Below are 19,341 nucleotides of genomic sequence, written 5' to 3'. Positions count from 1 at the left end.
ATACAAGAAAAGTAATATTTTTTTCCCCAAATTGAAAAATATGTCGGTACGCCGTACCGGTGCGTAGGGCCTACCGTCACAAAAAAGCACTACATATAGCTAACAAGTTAACTGACATTAAGATTTACTTACAGAAAGTAATTTAAAAAATAATAATTTAATTTCTAGAGCGCTGTTAACAAATATGATGTAGGCCCAAGGCGCTGTGATAAAATTACAAACATAATCACGACTGCTAAAATGACAAACTAATCTAAAAAGGTTTTGAACAGATGTCTTAATGTTCTTCTTGAATATAGTGTAGCTATGTTGTCTGTCTGAGACCAAAGGGGAGTGAGTTCCAAATCTTTGGTTCGTGTACTGAAAAAGCCCGCAAAACCGTAACTTGGCATCACTAGTAGCGTTGAGTCCATGAAGCGCATCAGTGTTCTTTGATGGAGTGACCAGTTCAATAAGGCACAATGGCATTTTATTTATGTAGATGCGCTGATGGCAAAGTGTGACCACCTTGTAGTCCAGCGGTTCTCAAACCTTTTTAGTACCGCGACACTCAGTCTTATACACAAAATCATGACAGTATTCAATGATATGTGTTAAAAGTGTTGGGTTGGCATGGAAAAAGAAGATGATTGTAATAACTAATGGAGCCCTTGCGCCTTTGACTAAGAAAATCATTGGTTTGTTAATGAAATTAAAGAACAATATCCCAAACAAAAACTCTATACGGGAAAGTTAGCGCAAAGCTGAATTGAATATCAAACGATCCAGAGCTAGCCACATGCATTTCCGAGAAGTATATGTAGGCCTGTATGAAGATTTGGAAACACAACACTAAGATGTTCAATACCATACAGTAATAATCCCCTGGTTTAGTAAGAGGAAGGTATTGGGGAGAGTGTTGGATCACAAGGAAGAAAATGTTTTGTTCCTTGAAAATATTGACTTTGTTACTAATATTTGTAATGAAGAATGGAAGCATAGCAATAAAATGTTTGTTTGTAAAATGTTTTACATATTTCGGATGCTCCTTCAGAGTTGAAGATAGTTTACTTCCTAGTCCAAACCTCCCGCAGGATGACGGGGGATGGGAGCGGGCAGGGTTTGAACCCTGACCATTGATAAATCCAAACGACAATCTAGCGCGCAAACCGCACGACCAGGCAGCCATCCAATAGGTTGTTTGAGCATGAAATATATGTGCATGTTAAATCTTTTCTAACAAAGTTTCTCCAGGCTAATACGTGAAAACTTGTTTATTCTTTTTTCTTTGCCGGGAGGTAAAACTATCTGTAATGAAATGGTTCAAAAGTACAAGACTTATTTGGATTCCTTGATTGTGGAAATTAGAAAGCGAAATTTAAATTAAGGCCTCAAGAATTTGGAACCAGTTTTGAATACCCTCAGCTCACCATTTAGTGCTAAAGCTTATTTAGCCTCAAATACTACCCGAAAGTGAAGTTCAAGTCAGTTCTTTTGCGGGAGTTTTATGGATGTATTATCACACTTTAAAAAACGTTGCTGATAAACTTTCACAATATTTAGGCCCACATACATCTGTAAACAGACTTTTTTTTTTTATTTGAAAATAAACAAGTAGGCCTATAAGAACAGGTCGATGTCGACTGACTATAATTTGAAAGCAGTCAAAAAAATAATAATAATAACAACTAGTAGACCATGAGTAGACCTAAGCTAGTTCCACACTTGCGGAACATGTACAAGTGTAAGCAGTGAAATACTTTACCACATAAGTACGACTGTACATTTGTGGTTAAATGTTGTGATTTAAAAGACAATAACAACATTTGTAAAATTAGTTTCAGACATTGTAATTCCTCAATCGGAAGTGTAAAAAATGAAATGTAAATTTAGTTTGCTATAAATGTGAATAAAAAGACAGTAGCCTTTACAGAGTTGGAGAGTGTATTTATTTAAGTCGTAAGAATGTGAATAAAAAGACAGTAGCCTATACAGAGTTAGAGAGTGTATTTGTCTACGTTGTAAGAATGTGAATAAAAAGACATTAGCCTATACAGAGTTAGAGAGTGTATTTGTCTAGGTTATATATCTTATATAATACAGACGTTACTTCAAAAAAGAAGTATTTGTACAAATTTGTCCTAGCATATGGGACGGGGAATGTGCCTTTATCTTGGTGTCTTTCAGAGTATTTTATTAAATTTAGTATTTGAATATTATGGTTCAGTGTTTTATGTATAATTGCTACTTTACTTTTGAGTCTTCTGTCCTGAAGGCTTTCTAAATTTAGTGATTTTACTAAGGGTGTTACTCTAGTCAAATGTGAATATTCATTTGTTATGAATCTCACTGCTCTATTTTGTGTATGTTCCAGTTACTTAATGTTTTCTTGAGTTGAGGGGTCCCAAACGGAGGATGTATATTCTATTATTGGCCTAACCAAGGTTAAATAACATTTTAGTTTTATGTTCTTATTTGACTTATAGAAATTTCTTTTAATAAACCCTAATGCTTTTTTTGATTTTTTTATAGTTTCATCAATATGTGGATTCCATGACAGTTTTTCATTTATCATAACACCTAGGTATTTTGCGTGTTTAGTCTGTGTTACTGGTTTGCCATGAATAAGATAAGTGAAATTAGGTTGTAAGAATGTAAATAAAAAGACAGTAGCCTATACAGAGATAGAGCGTGTATTTGTCTAGGTTGTAAAAACATATTAGATACATTCCTAATTTTTTTTTAATGCGGCCCTCGACAAAAAATGGTTGCCCCCACCCCTGCTTTAGACTGATCTTGTAAGTTTTTAGGAATGCAACATTGACGTGAAAGCCATTTTTCCTCAGCCGAGTATCACGGCCGTTCTCCTGACTTGTTTTCTGTAAGGTTCTTTAATCTTCATTGCAAAACCAGTTTCTAGGGATAAGGTGGACATTTTTGTGTTTTTTTTTTCTGTTTTTTGTAGTTCGTCAACCATTGCTAAAACTTGCTGTTTAGATCTGAAAGTAAAGCTCAGCATCTCAAAAAAGCTTTAGTCACCTTTTTGTTCGGTCAGCTATGACTTAATTTTCTTTTCATCAAAACGTAAAACATATTACAAACAATGCTTCAACATGTTGAGAGTAGGCGGCGGCTGAGCGGTAAAGCACTTTGCTTCCGAACGGGGTTCTGGGTTCGAATTCTGGTGAAAACTGGGATATTTAATTTGGGGATATTTGGGTGCTTCTGTGTCCACGCAGCTCTAATGGGTAGGCCTACCTGAAATTAGTTGGCGAAATCAAAGGTGGTTGGTCGTTGTGTTGGCCACATGATACCCTCGTTTACATTGGCCCCCAAAAACAGATCAGCTGCCTAGTGCCTTCCGTTGCCTCCCTTACTTTTCTATTTCATTTGGGGCCACCCTACTCACTTCGCCTAGGCCGGCCAAGGGCCGCCTATTGCCTAAGGCCGGCCCATTGAAAGATGACCTTTATATCATCTGCCCTATACATCGCAAGGTCTGAAGGAGAACATATATTTTATTTAAGTGCAATAACACACGTACTAATACTTTTCACAAGACAAAAGTTAATCGATTCAAAGTTTTAAAAAAAAAAATATAGGGTCAATTTATAAGCACTTGGAATGAAAAAAAAAAAGTTTTAAAATGTACTTTTCCGTAAGGGAAAAAAATCCTGTGTTGATAATTCACAAAAGCACAATACAATTTAACTCAAACGAACTAATTAAAGCTAGAAAAGAAAAAAAAATAATTTGAAAATGATTGTCGCAGTTGTAAAAAAAAAAGGGGTGGGGTGGAGGACATTAGATTGTGCTGACGAAGGAAACATTTGTTTTACTTTTCAAATTCTCTGGCACTTCTACAATAGAGATTGGAAAACAAAATTCAATTCAATGCGGCAGTAATCTGACAAATAACACGAACCCTTCCTAATCCTACCAATGTTCATGGCCTCAAGAATATTCTTAATCCTGGGAATATTGTGGCCTCAAAGATGACTACGTGGTCAGTTGTCACCACCCATATGAATGATAAAATTATAAAATAGTTTTAGTGAACTCTGATAGCCCCTTTCCACAACAGCTCTACAATGTTAATGATAATTACTGATTTGCCTAGCCTGACGACTGAAATCTGTCTGTCTTGGCAGTTAAAAATAGGTATATCCCAGTAAAATAACTATAGTCTAGACTAGTCTAGAGATCATGTGTCAAGGCCAGATGTTTTGGTTTCACTATTAGGTTAAGGCGACCTAGGTAGATGGACAGTGACACAAAGGTGTAGCCTACATCCAACTATTATGTGATCGATCGACTCTCCTATATTTCCGCACAATGAACATCGAGTCAATAACATCGAGTTTCAGTATATGATTTTTGTAATTGTCGCTGTTGAATACTTTTTTTTTTTAATTGGCGAATCTCAAAGCTTCATAGGTCCTATTTGCCCAGGGATGCGTGTAGGACGTAATTATCTATAAAGTAGGCCTAACATCTGTAATTACAAGATTTGTTTTTCACCATCTTTCTCTCATAGCTTTCATCTTGGCCGTGCCGGCTGAGTGGTAAAGCAGTTGGCTTTCGAACCTAGGGGGTCTCCAGTTCGTATCTCAGTGAAGACTAGGAGTTTTCAATTTCGGGATTTTTAGAAAGACCTGAGTATTCTAAACCGTAATGGACACCTGACATTAGAATGGGAAACTGAAGGTAAATTGTCATTGTGCTGGCCACATGACAGCTTAGGCGATAGAAACATGACTTTTACATCGATCTTCCTATAAATCGCAAGGTCTGAAAAAAAAAAAGCAGATCTCTTTATCTCCATCTCTTTAAACTTAAATCTGTACAGAGAATGTGATTAACATAATGTGTTATAGACATCGCAAGTCTGATTGCCAGGTCAATTTGCTTAATACAAAAGCTGAAGTAAAGAACATTGAGAACAAGAAGTTGCTAATACTGAACATCGGATGTGTTTTATAAAACATGTCTTTTGTAATTTACGTTGTACGTTATAATCTAGTCTATGACACATTACTGATAATTTGTTTTTTTATCACGTCAGAGTGCTACGAGATATTCACCAGCAAAAAAAAATACTTAAAGCAAAAGCAATGCGGCAATAGATCAAATCTACCCTTGCATTGAGTGTGAATGAGTTTTCTAATTCAAGCCTTCTTGGAGTTCAGAGCAAATGAGTGTGTTCATCTTCAACCACGAGGGAAGAGCTTGAATTTTATTTATTAGTTTTCAATACAGTACAGAGACTCTTCAATATAGATAAAGGCATATTCCTTGTTCCATATTCTAGGAAAAATTTGTAAAAATACTTCTTCCATTGTGCTATTAGAGCATGGAATGGGTTGCATGAGTCAGACAACAAAATTGATGACTTGGCGGAGTTTAAGTCATTGATTAATATGCACGACAATTGGCATAGGGAGCATCCAATTACCTAAGGCTGGGTTAAGATTAGTCAAATAGCAATTTATAATGAAATCTTTTTATTTCAAAAGAAATATAATTTACAATTTGATGTTTAATATATATCCAATAGAAGTAGTGCCTTGTCTCATTTGGTATGTGCTCTGGACTGTTGTTTGGTGGTCTTGATGTTCCCGGGTTCAAGATTGCCCACCTCCATCCCCTATCATCCTGATGAAGGTTTGAGCTAGGTTGTAATTATCTTCACAAATCTGGAATATTGCTAACATGTAAAACATTTGACTAACTTAGACCTTCCCACGCCATTCAGCGCATTGAGCGGCAAGCTGTGTCCATAAAGATCTGTCATTGGCAATGTCTGAAGCCTCGTCCTACCTGGTGTCCACTGTTCTGAGGTCCTCCATCGAGGTGTGGCGCCAAGTAATACGAGGACGTTCCTGTTTGCGCTTTACTAGTATTGGCCTCCATGTCATCGCAACTCTTGGTATGCGTAGCTCATTTTGTCGTAGAACATGTCCTGCAAACCTCATGCGACGCTCTGTCACAACCTCACTAAGTGTTCGACTCCCAGTGTTGAGGTGTATTTTTGTCTCGAGCCCAATGGCTTGGCTTGTCCAAATAGGCTGCAGCCTTTGTAAAATGCTCCCTGCCTTTCCTATTCGGCATGCTACATCATGAGGGAAGCGTGGTCGAGAGGCCAAGTACGCTTGAACTTGGCTTGGTTACCTAGAAGGGGGCTCAAGGTTAGACACCCGAGGTAGAGTTGTGTTTACTGAGTGCCTAAAGGCAGCACGGAAAACCAACTAGATACCCCCTCACTGGTCCACATACGAGATTGGACCAAAAGCGTTCTGAGCATGCTATAAGCATGAAAGTAACGCTATATAAAAGCTATAATAATAATGGTAGGCACCCCCATCATTTTGTTATGATGCTGCCATGGTAAGTAAACTTGTCCAGCTCTTCAAGTTTTGACTTGCCAAGTCTGATGGGGGCACCCTTTGCCTTTTATCCCACTCCCAAACTTAGATTTGACTAACAAACAAACATATTTTCTATGAAAATTTTAAAGTTTCAAGACAAGAAATTTATTCCATGAAACATTTCTGCATTCACAGTCATGTATTCAAAGTACAATGAAACTTAGATGATTTTAGGTCAACTAAGCCATTGCCTGAGGATAGCTTTTTCTTTTTCTCTGGCTAACACAACACCTGGAGGATCCAGCTGATTGGAGGACCTGCAACATAGAAAAAAAAAAACAATCATGACAGTAATTTTAACTGATGCTTGGCACTCAAAACAATTATTTGAGTATGCCCTTCTTTATGGTTTAGAGACATGGAGAGCTACTAAAACAAATTTTGAAAAAAATCCTTTGTTAATAGATGCCTACGCCAGATTAGGAATCAGGTGGCCATAAAAGATAACTACTGTCAATTTTTGGGCAAGATCTAGGCAAAATCCCAAAGCCCAAGATATCAAAAAGCACCAGAGGTTGAGACGGATAGGACACACTCTGCAAAAACCAACTACCAATGTTGCAAGGCAGGCACTTGAATCTTGATTGGAATCCAAAAGGAAAGAGGAAACTGGGCAGACCCAAGCAAACCTGGAAGAGGTTAGTCATCAGTGAAGCTGAGGGTACTAGAATGATGAAGAAAGCTGGTCAGAACTGAGTTCGGAGGAGAAATGTGGTTGCAGTCCTATGCTCTGATGGGACTAAGTCATCAAGTCAATTTGTGTTATTTTTCAAAATTTAAATATGTACTGTAATTATTATTTTATAGATTTAAAAAAAAATGAGATTACTGCTGAAAATGTACGCTTCCTAAAATTTATTTTAAGAAAATAATTGTTTTTATTCTTAATGTCTCAATATGAGATGAGTGCGTAATATTTTTATAAAATAGACTAATCAGTAATGGCACCTAAAGATAAAATAAAGATTGTAAGGAGTACAGTATGTACTGTCCTGGTTTAGTTGTGAAATAGTTGGTTGTCAGAAACTGGTTTGTTTGTTTTTAACAGAATTTTATATGTCCCCCCCCCAGGTTGGAGTTATTGCCCTTGAGCTAGCATTTATATTGTTAGGAGTCCTGCTTTTGACCAAGATATGTGCAATATTCTTTTTTATTTCAGCAATTAATTGTTGTTGTTGCAGCAATAATTCCAATTTCATGAAATACACATTTTCTTTTCTAAATATTATGCTGTTTCCTCAAATGTTTGACTGTCCTAAACTTGATTCATTCACTCTTTGTGATAAGGAGTTCACATTTCTATAAAGCTATATATTGTAAAAAAAAATATCTATTTGTTTAAATACTAACCTCAAATCTAAGTGATGTGCTCCACCAATGACTGCCACAGATACAAGACTTTCAGAAAGATCTTCATTTACCTGGTAAAGCGTACAAATAAATATATTTATATATACTGAAACCAATTTTGTTCCATAGAATTGTAACATTTATAAATTAAAAAAATGATTTTTTTATTTCTAACAAATTGAAATAAACTAATGAGATGGAAAACTTTAAATTCACGTCTGTCATCTGCATTACTAATTTTTTAACAAACGGCTTGCTTGACCTATAACATTGAGTATAAAAAAACAATATTGCTGATGATATTTAAATGTTGCAAACTTGGTATCATGATAATTCCAAAGTTTAAAGTTAGTCTTGTTATACTCCAAGTTCTCTAATGCAAGATGAAGGCTAACTGCAGCTAAAAAATGGATTGTTTTCTTTTGGGTGATTTCTATCTGTTAATTATGGATTTTCCTTGAGTGCAAAAATGTCTATTCTTGCATTCAAAAGACCATTTACTATTTCATTTAAGTAATTTAATTTCCAATCTGAATACTTAGGCTTTGTGATGCTAATTCATCATTTATTGTTACAAACTATACACTTAATTTGACCTAATGTTAGGAAATACTAATTGAGTCTTACCCCTCCTCCCATCCAAGGATCCAGATTTCCATTAGAAAATATAATGTTGCTGGCACTCTTAATATCTGAAAATGAAGTAAAAATAGTTAATGTTTTAAATGCAAATGTATTTTCCTGTTAATATAAAATTATTCCCACAATTTCTACAAAGCTAAAATGAATAGTAATTTAAACAATTCTGCTTGCACACAATTTGTTTTTGCTTTTTTTAGTGTCCATTAACTATTTATAATTCTAACTCTTACAATCTTCTCACTCACTCTGTCCCCAAAACTGTACAGCTGTCCAGTTATCTCTAGGTGTAATGCCATACTTCTTCTGGCAATAAGCTGCTCTCAGCTCTGGGTTCCAGGGGAGAACAGGAAACATGTCTGTAACACTATTACTTCCTCTGGGTGACAGTAATTCAGTACAAGCCTAGGCAAAATATAAGATTATTGTTAGTGATAGCCCAGTGACTAAATATAATATACAAACAACAGACCGGAGGCACGGTGGCTGACGATAAAGCGCTTGGCTTCAACCTGGTGAAGACTAGAATTTTTAATTTCAGTATCTTTGGGCGCCTCTGAGTCTACCCTGATATTAGTTGGGGAAAAGTAAAGGCGGTTGGCCATTGTGCTGCCCACATGACACCCTTGTAAACTGTAGGCCACAGAAACAGATGACCTTTACATCATCTGCCCTATAGATCATAAGGTCTGAAAGGGGAACTTACTTTTTAAAAATAATACCAGGACCCCCGGTTCGAAAGCCAAGTGCTTTACCGCTCAACCACCACACCTCCAAGTATTATTAAAAGGAAAAAAAACAACACTATTGTCACAACTGTGGCTCTTACTTGGTAATCCCAAGCAATGGCATCTGGTCCAGATCCACAGCCAGATGGGTCTGAACATTCAATGAATTCAGAATAAATGTCATAACATTGTAAAGAGTTGTTGTAGAAAACACCTGAAACAAAAAAAAAAAGACAATGAATAAGCCGGTTATAAACCATATTTGTTTATATTAATTAATAAGTAAAAGTAAGTAAAGTTCCCCTTTATCCTGAAATTAAAACCCCAGTCTTCACCGAATTCTAACCCCGGACCCTGGTTTGGAAGCCAAGCGCTTGACCACTCAGCCTCCTGTTTATATTAATGATAGAGTTAAAACTTTGGAGGTTCACTAGACCTCAGTGATTGAGATGAGGACCATGACTATCACGAAGGAGGAGATCCTGAAGACAGGAGCATGTGAATGGGTGTGGAGGTATATGGTGCTGCATCCCAAACTTTATTGGACATTTGTTGTTTCTTGGACACATCAGCTGCATGGAGAGAACTGCTGCGAAGACAACATCGATCCGACCATAAAAAATGTCTATAGTCTTTTATCTCACTTTACACTAGATGAACCATAGTCACTCTACAATTGACATGATTTATTTAGTTAATCAGAGTTGGTGGCAAGGAAATTGAGAAAGTTAGTCAGAGTTGTAGAGAGGGCTTTAAAAGAAATAGAGTTGGAGTTGAAAGAGTTAGAGTGTGTGATGACTTTTTCTTGGTGTTAACCTATTTTGTACCCAAATGGACACGAAAATATGCAAGTAAGGTTTATCACCTGAAAATATGCATTTCCTCCTCTAAAGCAAAAAAAGAAACCAAAAAAAAATAATTAAAATAAAAAACAAGTAGTATTGCTAATCACTTATGTAAATCAGTGCGTCACTGTCTGGGAATGGACTTTTCGTATTAGATCTACCAGGATGTAGTATTGCTTTTTTTCTTTCAAGCGCTGATGCGTGAAGATTTAAATGTTAACTAGATCTTACTGATCTAAATAAAGCGGAGTTCCTTTAAAAGTGTCAGTTACTTAGAAGTCTTCAAACTGAGTGGGAATTAATTGATTAATTAGTTCTAATTCATCTAGACTGGATCTAGAACTACAAATATTTTTAAGATATCAGAATTTACATAAATCTTTATTTAGAAATGTCTATATCTAATTCTAGTCTAGATTCTAGAATAGTCTAGATGTGACCAGGTGTGTGCTAGACTGATAGATCTGTTCTAGATCTAGATTGGATTTTTAGTAAACCGCCAAATCCAAGAAAGAGTTCTTTTAAGATAAAAGTGAGAAGGGCAGAGGTTTTAATAGAAGAAATATTGGTTCATTTTGGTTGAGCTTAATCTCTTTTTCTCTGAGCATGATAAAGGAAATCAAACTGATATTCCCTGACTTGCAGAACGTTTCTCTTGTGGCAGATCTAAAGCCACTGTTAAAGTCACTACTGACTTGCTAGGTTCCATTACTTATGAATGTCGAAATTCAAAGAATGAAGTCAGTGGCTTTCACGGCTGAGTGTGCTATTTTCTAATGCTGACAAAAGTTATTAATTTTTGTATTCCTTGCCCCCTCCTTCAACACATCTATTTGTTTGATAAAACAACTTCAAGTTTTAGAAACCAGAATAAATAGCTTTATCTTGCAACAGCTATTTAGCCCAACTTCTACATTAAAAATAAGTTCAATTTTCTTCTTCTTCTTCTTCATCGTTCTCATTGTTATGTTGGAGTGTTCATATGACTAGATCAATACATGAGATGAACTGCGCAGTGGTTTCCAAATCAGGGAGCTCTCCATATAGTTTTCTTTCTATTGGGGTGATTTGGGGCCAATGTCTTATACGGGCCTCTTGGTAGAGAGAGCAGTTTTGGAGGACGTGGTCAGCATTTTCTGGTGATACTCCACATGGGCAGATTTCACTGGTTCCAATTTTGAGCTTCCGGAACATGTGTTGTCGCATTCTGTCGTGTCCGGTCCTGAGTCGGAAGATTAGACGGTGGTCAAGTCGGGATAGCTTATAGTAAGCGTCATCTTTCTTGTGATTTGGATGAGAGCTCGACCATTTCTCATTTATTTTATCTACAATTAATTTCTTCATTTCTTCTGGATAGAGTGCAGAGTTTACTTGTGAGTTTGTTCTCCCACTCTTGGCGAGTGTGTCAGCCTTCTCATTTCCTGCTAGTTGTATGTGAGATAAGTTCAATGACTACTTAGGATTATCTGCCAGAAAAAAGTCTTTAATAGGTTTGTTATTAGTGATTGAAGAAAGCACCACCCTTAGACCACTGCAACCTATGCGACCACAGTGGGCACCGCACTTTCATAGGTCCGCGCTAATTCTAGGTGTAAATTATTAAATTAAACCATAACAGGGTTCCCGCTGCCTACTGATTCTCCAGGAGCTCCTAAATATCTGAAATTATTAAAATCTCCTGAAAACTCATAAAAATCATGTGAAATGTATACAAAATTGTCATTATTGGGTGTTATCAACATGGAAAACCCCAATCCTACACGCAATTTAAAAAAAAAAAAAGGCCATTATACAATACTTGTAATACTGGCATCTAGTGAAAGAAGCATCTTGCGCCTCAAACTAATCAAGAATTACTTCAGGTCAATTATTGTCGAAGATAGATTGAAAATTTTGGTGATTCTTGCTATTGAGCGTGATCTATATAGGAAACAGAAGTTTGATGATGGTATGACGGTAAATTTTGTGATAGACCTATCTGTTAATAAATGCTGTTAAACTTTAATTTATCATTCTTAATAGAGTTTAAAACAATAAGGTAAATAAAAGTAACAAGAATAAATTAATAAGAATATAGGTATGTTATTTGAAGATTTGAAAAATGTTCAGTAAGACGAGCTATTTAAAAGTCATGTAGGTATCTGGCTTTGGACAAATATCATATTTTACTATCTGGTCATATCCGGCTCCTGACAAATATCAAAAGGTACTATCTGGTGCTCCCCTAATCTTTATACATATAACATTTCTTACCTGCAGCATTGGCCAGCCCCTCCAGTAAACTTGTTGAATTCATAATGAATTCACAGCCAACCTGCAAAGATAATTCATCATAAAATATTTAAACATTGTATTAGCTAATTATGCAAACATTTAAAACTCTGAGAGATACATATAAAATGTTTGTTTTACATGTTTCGAATGTTGCTTCAGAGTTACAGCAAATCTACTTTTTAGTCCATACCTCCTGCAGGCGACAGAGATGGCAGTGAAGGGTATGAACAGTCCAGCATATATCTAAGAACAAGACATTCCAAATGTCTACTAAACATCAGATGTAGGCCAGTTTGCCAGATGGCAGCCTGGTCATGCAGTATGCATGCTGTACTGTCGTTCTTTCTTGACAGTCCTGGGTTCATACCCTGCCCGCTGCCATCCCCTGTCGTCCTGCAGGAGGTTTGGACTAGGAAGTAAATTATCTTCAACTCTGAAGGAACATACGAAACATGTAAAACAATTTACAAGCAAACAAACAAGTCTCCTTGTTGAGAATTATAACTGTAAATGTTCTAAATGCTGAATAAATATATGCTTTAAAAAAATATAAAGTACACTTTTTTAAATTGTTGTTAATATTTAGATCCCTTATAGGCTACACCCATGTATATGTAAATCTATATTTAATTTTTACAGCTATAAAGATTGTCTTGAGAAGATTTTTTCTAGGATCTTATTAAATAAAACTAAATAAAGCTGTTATATACAATAAGTTCCATAAGGTTGTTATTGTATAAGCACTCCATTACCTATACAACGCTTCCAATGGCAAGCACCTCAAACAGCCTCTGACTACCAGTCCAACTCTTCTTGGCCTGTGTGTGTGGTTCAGATATTGAGTCCGGCAGAACTGTTATCACTAAAAGGAGAAGAAGCCAGTGTAAGTAACTGGTACCAAAACCAGTAAACTATGAGAAGGAGAGTTCATTAGCTTTGGCTGGCTATCACCAAGGAGAATTAAAATTCAAGCCTCTGCTGCCTTGCAGCTATACACAAACATGGCAAAGGCATATGGAATCAACACTGAGGAAAATCATGAGCCAGTGACCCTAAATGAGGTTGCGGCAGACAATGCTGCACCCTAGCAGCTGGGTGGAGGGGCCGAGATGTGTAATTAAAATCATTGTGACCATAACTAATACACAGGCATTCATTTCATTTCTATGCAATCCATAGTCACTTTGCGACTGGAAAAGGTTACAGCAGTAATAGTAGAGTCTACATTTATTCTACATTGAACAAACCTTCACAGGAAAACCTGGCAAGTTGCCCATAAATCCTGTTGGATAAGGATAATTTAACACGGCCATTACAGTAAATGCACTTCTTATCCAACCAAGTAAATGTTGATAGGATTTGTCATCTTCAAGCGCATTGCATAATTTGAATTCTTCGCTGATTACTCGCAGACCTAAACAATAAGAAATGTAAATTGTTTAAATTTTTTAAAGACAAATGATTTTGTTTAAGAAGGATATTTCCACTACTGTATTTGATACATGTGTGAGTATGTGTGAATGTACACTTTGGTTTCTTATAGTTATGTTTTTTGTTTGGTGTAATGCACAAATTGTAAGACAAATTTCCATACGGACAATAAAGATTATTATTATTATTATATTATTATTATAATATTATATAATAACCCAGTTTTTAACAGAAAACTGTCATAACTACCCATACAAAAGTTTTCTTTTAACACTTAGTGGTTTGCTTCTAGCATGAAAATGTTGTGTAATAAAAGAGGTAAAATGCTTCCAAGACACTGAGAGTCATGAAAACAAATAGAAACATACTCCAGACCTTCACAAACGGATAACCTAAAAAGATATCTGCTGCTAACCTGTGGCATAGCAAAAACACAAAGTTTAAAAAGTGAAAGTGCAGCCGGATACACCTTATGAAAACCAACTACCAATGTTGTAACGCAGGTACTTGAATGGAATTTGCAGGGAAAGTGAGCAAACCTGGAATAGGACGGTCATCAGTGAAGCTGAGGATACCGGAATGACATGGGAGCAGATGAAGAACACTCTATGCTCCCCTGGGGTTAACAGAAATAAGTCAAGTCAAACTTTAACAGAATTTAATATAACCACCTTGTGATCTTTCATTGAAATTTTTTTTTTTTGCAACTTAAGAATTTTACCAAACACAATGTTTAAACTTAGGTTGCTTTCTAAGCACTAATAAGAAAAACCATAAAAAACACTTTTTTTTTTTAAATTTTGAAGTGTATTAAAACTTGTGATGGGAAAAGCAAAATATTATATTTACCAGAGGGACCAGATGCTGCCAAATTATTCATTTTTTGAAATGCCATCTTGACAGAATCATAACATTTTTCATTAATATCCCTGAAATTCTTATATGCAAATATTGTGGAAGATGTATAGTATATATCAATGACTATAATGCATAATGCATACAAGATCGGTAAAAGCAGTGTCTTGCTAAATTAATATTATAATTATATATATGCAACGAAAAAAAAAAAAAAATTCTTGTATAAACAAATCCTGGCTATGCCCATGAGCAGAGAACATACAAATATTTCTTTAAGTACAAATTAATGACATACAAAATTAAAATGTCTTTTTTTTTAAAGTAAATATGGATTGATTTATGTCACGATGTAACAAAGCTGCTTAAAATGTTAGAAGACATTTCATCACATTTAAAAATGTTGACAATCACACAAATAATATTAAGGCGTGCTGCAGTTAAGAATGAAAACAATCATGCATTTTAGTAGTGTTACACAAGCATAACTAGCCTGTTATAGTCAGACTAGCTGTAAGATGGATTGACTAGATGCTGAGATCAGAAATAAAAGAAAAGTTATCTTTACTGTGTACTTGGCTCCGTGTAAAATAAAGTTTAATAATCAACTTGTTTAGTCTTCATCATCATCATCAAAACTCTTTATTTGAGTAAGGGCATGGGGGGGGGGGGGGGGGCGGCTTGGGGGGACTCAAATTCACTCTTGCAAAAATTCTGGAGATTACTCCTGTTGTTGTGCGTTGTGCACACATGTAACAAAAGTCAAGAGCTTCCCAGACCTGTCAAGACAGAGATTAACAAGTCTGACTTAGACTTAGGTCCTCCCGTGCCGTTCAGCGCATTGGGCAGCAAGCTGTCTCCGTAAAGATCTGTTGTTGGCAATGTCTGAAGCCTCTTCCCACCTGGTGACCAGTGTTCTGAGATCCTCCATGGAGGTGTGGTGCCAAGTAATACGAGGACGTCCCTGTTTGCGCTTTCCTCGTATTGGCCTCCATGTCATCGCAACTCTTGGTATGCGTAGCTCATTTTGTCGTAGAACATGCCCTACTCTGTCACAACCTCACTAAGTGTTCGACTCCCAGTTTGGCAAAGGATTTCCTTATTTCAGACCCGATCTGTGTAACTGTTTCCCAAAATCTGTCTCGGCCATTTTTTTAGCCACATTTAGCCTTTTCTCAATGTACCTCACCAAGTCAGGAGTAAGTGATTTTCAAAGCCTCACAGATCCCCTTGGCCTCCACATCAAAACAGCAAACACTACCACAATTACTGACAATTTTCACCGAGACAGAGCCAGGAAAATCAATGTAGACTCCTTAGCCTGTTTAGTAACAGTTCCAACTTTTCAAGCGCTAGAGAATGCATTATCTTCACCTCTCAATTTTCCCTATGTAGCCTAGAAACTAAGCTTAATGAAAATAGATGCCTTAGTCTACTTTGTCTGCAATCAATGTTTAGCAAAGAGTTAATTTTACACCATGAATTGAGCTATGAAGACAAAAGTTTTATGAGAAATAATAATACTCCCCCTAGGTACAGTAAACCAGTACAAGCCTAGACAAAATATAAGATTGTTGTTAGTGATAGCCCAGAGACTAAAAATATAATATACCACACAACAGGCTGGAGGCGCAGTGGGGTTATGGTAAAGTGCTTGGCTTCCAAATTAGGGGTCCTGGGTTCAAATCCTGGTGAAGACTGGGATTTTTAATTTCTGGATCTTTGGGCACCCATGAGCCCACCCAGCTCTAATAGGTACCTGATTTTAGTTAAGGAAAAGTAAAGGCAGTTGGTCATTGTGCTGGCCACATGATACCCTCATTAACTGTAGGCCACAGAAACATCATCTGCCCAATGGACCACGAGGTCTGAAAGGGGAACTTTTAGTATTGAGACAGAGAAATACTACCATAGAACTAATTTAATAAATGACAAATTCAGTTAAATCAATGTGAATTTCTACTACCTGAGTTACATGTTGAAAGAAAAAATCACGAGGACTATTGATATCTTGCATGTGTATTGGAGCACTAGATGCTAGACAACTTCAATGATATTCGGATACTTAAATCTCATATAGGCCGCTAGCATACCACCATAGCTGAAATATACAAAAGTCTTTATATTATTACCACCCATAACTGACAGTGTAAGTGAGACCTAAATTGAAATAAAAAATTATAGATGTAGAACTTCACCTGCCACCAAAAGCAATGACTTTACTTTGAGTCACATTTAACTGCTCTTTCAATGCTGTCAAGAAAACTGCAAAGTCAGCCATCGCTTGTTCTATGGTGAGTAGTCCCAGGTAAGGTGGTTTAAAACTATCTGCACCAAATGGTAGAGATTTTCCATAAAATCTCTTTTGAAAAAAAAAAATTAATTGAAAAAATCTAATTTTAATAGCTAAATGTTAACATTTTATGAATCAAAATATATAAATAAATTAGATTTTTAAAATGGCTTATATATGCAACTTTAAAAAAATAGCCTCGCTTCACTAACAAGAGAAGTAGCTTTTTGAATTTTGGCTTGTAGGTTACGACATTCATTTAAAAATGAAGATTATTACACCCTAGCTCAAACCTCAGCAAGACAGTAGGGACGCTAGGGGATGGCAGTGGGTGGGATTCAAACCCAGGACCGTACAGATGACAGTCCACAGTGCAAACCACATAACTACGGAAATAATAATAATCATAATTAGTTATCTTTTTTTTATCCATGAGGAAATTTGTCTTACAATTTAGGCAATACATACAAGAAAAAGGTCATAAATTTAACCAAGGAAATATATGTTCATAATCAAACATTACAGATCACAGACTATTATTACATGTGTAATTTATTTCATACATTTATAGATGATGAATGGATCTACCCTACCCATCTAAATAAGCTGTCATTTCTTGTTACCAATTATGATGGAAATAGAATATATATATTTTTAAAAGAAACACACTTTATATGATTTGAACAATGGAATGTACATTTAGTTACAATTACATGAAATGGAAAGTATTTTACAATAACTTGTGCTTCAAGAACAATAATTTAATGACAAATAATAATATTGTTATAACTCTAGTGGTGATGCAGATAGGGGTAATTATGTGTGTGTGTGTGTAGCCAGCTGACGTGAATTACACAGGCCAGCACTAGACAAGCAGTCAACCATGATGAGTGGTAAAGGTCAACTGTGATGAGTGGCAACGGTCAACTGTGATGAGTGGCAACGGTCAACTGTGATGAGTGGCAATGGTCAACTGTGATGAGTGGCAACAGTCAACTTTGATGAGTGGCAACGGTCAACTATGATGAGTGATGACGCAGATCTGTTCTGTGAATAATACTCATGCCAGTCAAGTCAGGATATCCAGAAGGGTCAAGCAATGTTCTAGCTGGTTTGAGAAAGCCTTCGGGGACACTATAAAAGCATAAAGGTGTCAGAGTCAAGGTAGTTTTGTTTGGAGTTAAAGAGTCAAGACAGTTCAAAAATATGAGATGAAGTCATGATTCAAGGTCAGGCCGAACACTGCGAGTCCAATGCAAAGTCAATGTAGAACAATTTAAACCCAGTGCAAGTCCGGGATGATTTTGATACAAGAGTTGATATGGCGGTACGATGTACAGTCAAATGTTACATGTTGCCAATCGTACATATCGGCTGTGATTTATTGGACATGTGCAGTTTGCAGTTAGCCTGGATAAATTTTAATGTCAAACAATCTAGACTAACAGTAAATCTGATTTGTAGAAAATGAAGTAAATGAAATCAAATTACTTTCATAAAAAGTGTGGCTGAGAGGCTCAAACCGCTTGGCACCTATCAAGTGGGCTCCAATTCAATACCCTACTCAAGCTAAGCTATGTTTTCTAAGCGCCTTAAGGCAGCTTAGAAACCTTCTCACTGATACTCCTCCACTCACAGGTCCAGTGTTTGGGCCATAGATCATTGAGCCTGTTATAAGCATGAAAGTTGCATAAGAACACACATTTTTGGACAAAACTTACATGCTCAGGGAAGACAACAAAAGCTCCAAACTGTGGAGCAATTTCATGTACAAATCCTGTGGCAGTCCAAAATCCTTCAATGGGACCTTCATTGCCAGCATAGAAAAAAATTGGTCCTCCTTTAGGATCCCAGGATTCATCTAAAATTTAATCACAAATTATTTTCACTCTTACTGATTTTTTCCCTCCATAAATCCAATAACTTTCAATAATAAAATAAAATTTGATGACATAAAAACTTTATAAATACAGAACATCAGCAAAAGTCAAACCAGTATGAAACTTGATTACATATATATACATATATTATATATTAAAGTTAATAATTTTGTTATGTTTTTCATATACCTGTAGTTCTTGATGGTAATATATTATGCATATAATATTATATATTAGGCCTATATAAATCTAAAAGCAATAGGATAACCAAATGTAGAAAAAAAACATCTTAATCCACACCCTTCCTGCTCATAAAATAAATAGACTGTGTGCAATTGATTTTAACAACCTGGTCAGATAAACATACACATGTAGGCCTAGTGTGATTCATGTTTGTAGTAGATGATTACAAGGCCACCCTGCATTTGTTCTCATTGCGCATTATGCAATAGTATTTGCTCAATTTTGAGTGTTCAAACAAGAAAATAACACACTGGCATGGTTAGTCAAGAAGATCTATCTTTACACTAAAATAGTTACACAGCCTCCCTGCCCCAAACAAAAAATAGACTGTGTGTCCAACTGATTTTAACAACCTAGTCAGATAAGACATACACATGTAGGCCTAGTGTACTGTAG

The 19,341-nt window shown here is 36.1% G+C and overlaps 1 pseudogene; it reads right to left on the bottom strand.

Moving 5' to 3' along the window:
* Window positions 1-6,488: 6,488 nt before the first annotated feature.
* Window positions 6,489-19,341, bottom strand: part of LOC129928607 (dipeptidyl peptidase 2-like) — a 173,727-nt pseudogene continuing 160,874 nt past the window's right edge.

The sequence above is a fragment of the Biomphalaria glabrata genome, chromosome 10, assembly GCF_947242115.1.
Source record: "Biomphalaria glabrata chromosome 10, xgBioGlab47.1, whole genome shotgun sequence".
Classification (NCBI taxonomy): Eukaryota; Metazoa; Mollusca; class Gastropoda; family Planorbidae; genus Biomphalaria; species Biomphalaria glabrata.
This window is presented reverse-complemented; position numbering and strand designations above follow the sequence as displayed.